The 6,317-nt window shown below is 49.7% G+C and overlaps 1 non-coding gene across 1 annotated transcript; it reads left to right on the top strand.

Annotated features, from left to right (window-relative positions):
* The first annotated feature begins 4,063 nt into the window (after positions 1–4,063).
* LOC125615922 lies at positions 4,064–4,185 on the top strand. Its single transcript, XR_007346527.1, has one exon. It is a non-coding gene; the product is annotated as a small nucleolar RNA SNORA18 (small nucleolar RNA).
* Positions 4,186–6,317: the final 2,132 nt, after the last annotated feature.

Raw genomic sequence — 6,317 nt, 5'->3', positions numbered from 1 at the left:
AGCCCTAGGTGAGTGCAGCTGATACAGGCCCAGCTTCCCTGCAGTGCCTGACGGACTGGAGTGGCATCTCCTTGGGCCTGGTCTCTGGTTCTGTGCTTTGACCCAGCAGACTTCTCGGAGCTCAGAGCACCCACCGAGTTCAGGTGCATCCAGGCCTGTGGGGTGCAGAGGACTGAGCTTGCCTCTGTGAGGAATGGGGTGAGATTTCAGTGATTGTCAAGAGCTACTTTTCAGCTGGTTCCTGCCCACTCCATCCTCCAGGGCACACCCAGCCTCTCCAGGAGGACTGACAGCCAGGCCCAGCTTCTGTCTTTGTTCTCAGGCACATGGATGGCTACACCCTTCCCTTCCAGGGCCCCTCCTCATGTCCTGTGGGGTTTGCCTCTGTGACAAGTTTCACCTTTGCACATCCATTCCTTAAGAAGCTTGGGGCAGCAGTCGCTGGAGGCCGCTTCTCAACAATCGGCCCTTGGCCTGGTCATAGGACAGATTATCTGAGAAACAGAGATCCCTGAGGGTGATCAGAGGACCAGAAAAGGCCCACCGACCTGGGCCCAAACAAGAAGGACTTGGCCTCAGAAGTCAGATAAGGTTGTTGGCCCAGGTCAGGAGAGAACGGCACCCAGGAGGAGAGCTGGTGAAGGAGGTGAGGAGAGTGGTCAGGCAGTGGGAAGGGGACACTGGACAAGGGCCTGCTCTGCACTCCTTAACAGTCCACCGATGCCTTCTTCTGGGACCTCGGACAAGGCAAGGGCAATGGGCTGGGATCCCTCCAGCCCATGCTCAGCCTGCTCACAGGACCCACTTCTGGACAGAGCCTGTGGGCAGGATCAGGTAATGAATGATGCAGCCAGAGGCCTGGCAGGACCCATGTGTGTGTCCACACAGGGACACTAATGCGCTCTGCTGGGGAAGAACAGAAGGAGAGGGAGTGAGGGAGGGAAGGAAGGAAGCAGAGAAAGAAAATAGGAGCTAGTCCAGAACTATAGACTGTAGAGATGTTGTAGGGACAAACGAGGCAAGGCACCGAAGACAGCAGGAAACAGTTTTATTTGGCTGCAGCCAGGTTCAGAGGGTACAGCCTTTGCTGTAATCAATCAATCCCCTGAACCCAGAGTTCAGGGAGTTTCAGAGTTTCATACCCAGCATGTAAGGGGAGGGGCTCAGAAGTTCACAGTCTGCAGGAGTTCTCATAAAAGCAGCTTTTTCTTTCACTGTTCTGGGCAAGTTAACTCTTCAAGGACAACATCTGGGAAGGGGAGAGTTTCTTCTCCCCTTTCTTTCCTCCCCCTGCCAGCTGTTACCATGGAGCCCATTTGTAACTTATCTTAAAAATGTAGACATCTCTGTGAAGCCCAGCTCAAAGCCAGAGGCCTTGTTTTCACATTTCTACAAAGTACTATACTGGATATGTTTGTGAAAAACTAGTATGGGAGTGTCCAGCACCTGGAGTGCTGGTATCTTCTCGGCCAGTGGCCAAGTAAACAGGGTGACACAAAAATAGGAAGTTTATCTACACTGGACTCTTTTGCAGAGACTCTTTTGCTGACAGTCCTAAAATCAGCCATGGTGAAGAGGGCTTTTCTGTGGAGAAAGGGGGTGCCACTTCAGAGAGGAGAGAATATGTTACAACCCAGAGAACGATACCTGGATGCGCCTTCCAAATTCAACTCACTGGATTGTAGGAAACAGACCAAGCCGAGAAGAGCAGGCAGTTTTGGCCTCCTTGCCTCTTGTTCCTAATCTCACAAGGTGAAGGACAGACAGTCCTCTCAGCAAGCACTGATTAGAGAAATGATAGCTTTGGTTTTTTCAAGTGAAGGCCTGTGGACAGGCTAGTGATGAGCAGCGGAGCTGTCCACAGGCTGCCTCCTTTCTGCTTTGAGTGTCTGCCTTTGCCCTTAGCCAGCAACTGCTGGTGCTGGGACTCAGGAGCCAGGGTATACCGTGCTTTCACCAGAGTCCGAGCAGAAGGCAAGGTGCTGTGAGCACCCCGCTTCCAGATGTGGCCTTCACACTGGGGGTTTCCAATTACCCTCTCCTGCCTGCCCTTGAAAGCAGCTTTGTCCTGGCTGAGGCAGGGCGTTTGTTGTGATCACACTGAGCACCACATCCAGCCATCGGGGACACGGCCACGGAGTTGTGAAGTGTGGACTATTCAGTGTGTTAGTTCATGAGAGCCACAGCAACAGTGCAGAGCCAGGGGCTCACATGACAGACGGGCATCGGCCCCCAACCTGGAGGCTGCCAGCAGAGAGCTGGGATCACAGGACAGTGTCCCCAAGGCCTCGCCTTGACTTGCAGGTAGCATCTTCTGTCCAAGTCTCTTCTTTCAGGGACACCAGTCGGATTGGATCAGGGCCCACCCTGATGACCTCACTTTATTTGATCACCTTTTTATACCTTCTGCCCAAATACAGTCACATTCTGAGGAAAGGGGCCGGTGGGGGTGGGGGTGTTGGAACGTCAACATGAATTTTGGGTGGCTACAATTCAGTCTCTAACTTTGGAGGAAAGTTTTACTGCCCTTTCTAATTTGAAAAGCATTGTCCAGTGCTGAGAACCCACCTGACTGCTTCTGTGTACTTCAGAGGAGGGCTCTTGGTCTGTTCCAGGGGGACTGGCTCTCTGACCGCTGTGCTATGGAGGCTTTTTCTCATCTGACCCTTCTTCAATGACCTCGTGTGACTTCATATGCTAACATGCACAGGGATGAACAAAGGATCAACAAACAGGCCCCGAGCACAGAAGACTTTGCTGGTGGATGTGCATGGAGAAGGCCCTTCTGCGGGTCTGAATGGAGTTGTCTCCGGGCAGCATGCTCCCATGTCAGGGCTGTTCATGTCTTTCTCCCTTGATGAGACGAACCCATCTAGGTCCACAGTCCCTAGGAACAAGGCTTAGGGTCGTGTAGACAGCAGCATTTTGATTATCTATCATGAACGACAACTTCTTGTTCGGTGCACTCTATGGAATAGGAAATCCCTAATCTCATGAGGACGAGACATGTGACTGGGCTCTGCAGGTGCCATTGGGGGTCAGTTCCTTGGTCTCTGGTGGAGGAAGCCCGTGACCCACACAAATTCTGCCTGAGTGGCAGGGTTTATGTCCTGGGTGCCCCATCCCCAGCCTTCTCTTCTTGCTGGACGTTCACCTGGCCTAGCTCTTCCAGCCAAGCTCACCTCCATCGCCAGGTCTCCAGCTCCTACCTCACCTCTGAGCTTGGACCTGCAGGTATCTGAGCAGCATGCTTTTCTACTAACGTCCTCAGAACTTGAATCAGTAAGACCTTATTTCAAAGCATGCTCCTGATGTGCCTGAGCAATCCATGCTTGGTCAGAGGGCAGCATCATTCGTCTGGCTGCCAGTCCAGGTTCTTACTCTCCCCTTTCCTCAGCCCTCCCACTCAGCTGTGATTCCTGCAGATTGTACCTCCCAGGGCCACTCCATCATGCACCCGTCCTGGACTCTGCCCTCCATGGTTCCCCCTAGGGTGACTGACAGGAACAGCCTAGAGGAAAGGACTTTATTTGGGGCTTGCAGTTTTTCAGAGGCATTAGCCCACATATGGCCAGCTCTGTAGCTCTGAACCCAACATGAGGCAGCACATCATGGAAGGGCCTGGCAGAGGAGAGCTCAGCTCCATGTGGGGTCAGGAAGCAGAGAGAGAGGAGGGGAAGAGGCCACAGGGCGGAGGTACCCTTCCAGGGCAGCCCCCAGTGCCCACCTCCTCCAGCCTTGCCCCACCTGCTGTACTTACCTCCCAGTCAGTCCACTCAAACTTTGGGGAACTGCTGCTCCCAGGGCCTAGAAGCTTCTGCAGCCAGGGTATCTGGTCCAATGTCTGGCTCCTTGGCCATTAAGCCATGTGTCCTCAGGCGGATGCTTGGCCTCACCTGTAAATCTGAATGTGCCCTGCATCTGCCTGAGGGCCACTGGGATGACAAAGGTGCTCTCTGGAACTCCCGGGGGAAGAAGGGTCAGCTGTGGATGGTGGACCACAGGCCATCTCTGCTTTCTTTTTGTTCCATCTATAATTGGCACTTTAAAAAATAAACATCGAGTTGAGGTCTGTCTTCTCCTGCAGCCACTCACTGTTGGAAATGCCTCGTAGGGCAATTCTATGGTTTTGTTTTACTCATAGGACTGTTTGTTAGGCCTATGGGAAGGAACTACAAGACAATTAAAAAATATGGAAGACCTAATTTTTCTTCTTCTCTGGGTATTGGCATATCCCACATCTGCACGACTGGGTGTGATGATAGGAACAGATATGACTTGAATTCACTGATGTATAGAGAAGATGTCAGCCCTTGAGAACCAGGCAGATCCATCTGTACCCCAAAGTATAAGGCTTTGTGCACATTGCTTATGGCTGTTTGTTTTTCTCCTATTTGGATCCTAAGTCAATTACTTGAAGAAATTAAATCCCAAATATACTAGGTGGAGTATCGCCATCTATCGGAGCTGGCGACTTTTGCTGGGTTCACAAATCTGACTATTCCAGTAACTTAAGAAAACAGCGAAGAAAGCATGCAACACAGAAGTACCTTTTCAAAATTCAGGGACAGCTCTGTTACCTTAGGGGTTCATGGAAAGAGAGAGCCACTGGAATTCTTTATTCTTGTATAGGGGACACACAAGGGGAGCTTCCATGGAACATCTATCCCAAAAAGGGCAAAGGGGTAGGATTACAAAGGAACAAGTGGGTGTAACTCAACCCCATTGGGTGATGCCCACACCTTCCTTATCCAACCTGGGGTAAAGCCCAATGTATTGCAGGGTGCAATACCTGTTCAGCACCCCTTTACTCAGGATTTACAGGTGTACACATATCTTTTGACCATAGCGGCTCCAGACAGTGGAGAATAGTGAAATCATCGCTGTTCTATAATTCAAGTGGGAAAAGGATGGTGGGCGATTGAAACAACTAAGTAAGCCTCCAGTTCTTTTAAAAAGGGCATCCTTGAAATGGTCAACAGAAAAATCACAATGGGAAATTCCTTAAATAAAAATTTATTGACTTTTAAAATTACTCAATTTTAAAAGAAAAACACCTTTCTAAAGAAGAGTCAGCCTGTATTTTTGGCTCGAAAGTTTTCCAGTGTTTTCTGTGGAGGGAATAAATAAACACAAGCAGCAGTTCCTATTGTGTATGCCCTCGATATTTAAATACTAGGAGGGAGGGGCTTGTTCACCTTATGAAACTCATTTGCCCTTGCTCTGTTTGGGGCACAAGCTTCTTGTTTTGTTTTCTACCTTTTGTTGTTTGACTTCAGCTAACTGATTTTATAGTCTGAAAGTAATTTGTATGGAATTAAATTCAAATATTGGAGAAAAGTGAACTACTAAAAATAAAGCAAACAAAAGCTGAAAATTTTGAATTTTTAGTAAAATGTGATATGTCTTAAAAAGACACCATGTAGTGCTATACCAATAGAAGTTAAAGCATTCTTTCAACATTAATAAGCTTTTTTTAAACCAATTTTTCTAATAAAAAACATAAATTGCTAAATTTTTGTCTCAAGCCACTGGTGTCTGGTCTCTGAAGGATCTGAGCTTATGAACTGTACAAACAGTTTTTTTTTGGGGGGGGGACAGGATAAGCCAGTCTGGGGAGGTGGGTGCATTCAGACAGCACAGGCCTCTGCTGGACCTTTATGCCTGCTAACAGGCGAAGTTGGTTTCTGGCTATGCTCACATCAGCTTGCCCAGCCTCTCCCCTCTGGTGGAAGAACTCAGAAGCCCATCAGTCCTGGCTGTCCACCTCACACCCAGGTGTCCAGCAAAGGCCAGGCCCATGCAGACTGAAGATGCTTTCTCTGCATGGCTGAGTCCCCTCCGGGATCTGCCCCAGGCTCTGGTTTGTGGCCTCCGTCTCTTGACAGTGACCTCTGTGCTCTGCCTACACTCAGGAAGTGTCTCCAGATGGGCACAAGCCAGACAAGTATGAGGTGCCCCTCGCTGGTCCATATTCTCAGGAGGATAGTTGCTTGGGGCCTGGCTGTTTCCTATGGTTTGTCCAGTTTTCTAGTGTGGACTGTGGAGCAGGCTCTGGGACCATTAGCCCTATCATGGCCAGAAACAAAAAGCACCAAGCAAATATTTGAGGCTTGAGGCTTCAGCTCCTGGACAGAGTTGCTTATTTTGTGGTTGAAAGTTGAGGGAATGCAGGACGAACACCTAATGCTCTTTATATCTCTTAAAACTGCTGGTGGGGTTACAGAACCAAATCCAAGCATGGTTTACTAAACCCATCACTGTGAGCCTAGCATGGACCAGGTTTCCTCTGGTCTGGGATACAGCAGAGGGCAGAC

The sequence above is a fragment of the Marmota marmota genome, unplaced genomic scaffold (genome assembly GCF_001458135.2).
Source record: "Marmota marmota marmota unplaced genomic scaffold, marMar, whole genome shotgun sequence".
Lineage (NCBI taxonomy): Eukaryota > Metazoa > Chordata > Mammalia > Rodentia > Sciuridae > Marmota > Marmota marmota.
Note: the sequence above shows the minus strand (reverse complement) of the source record. Positions and strands in the feature narration are given on the sequence as shown.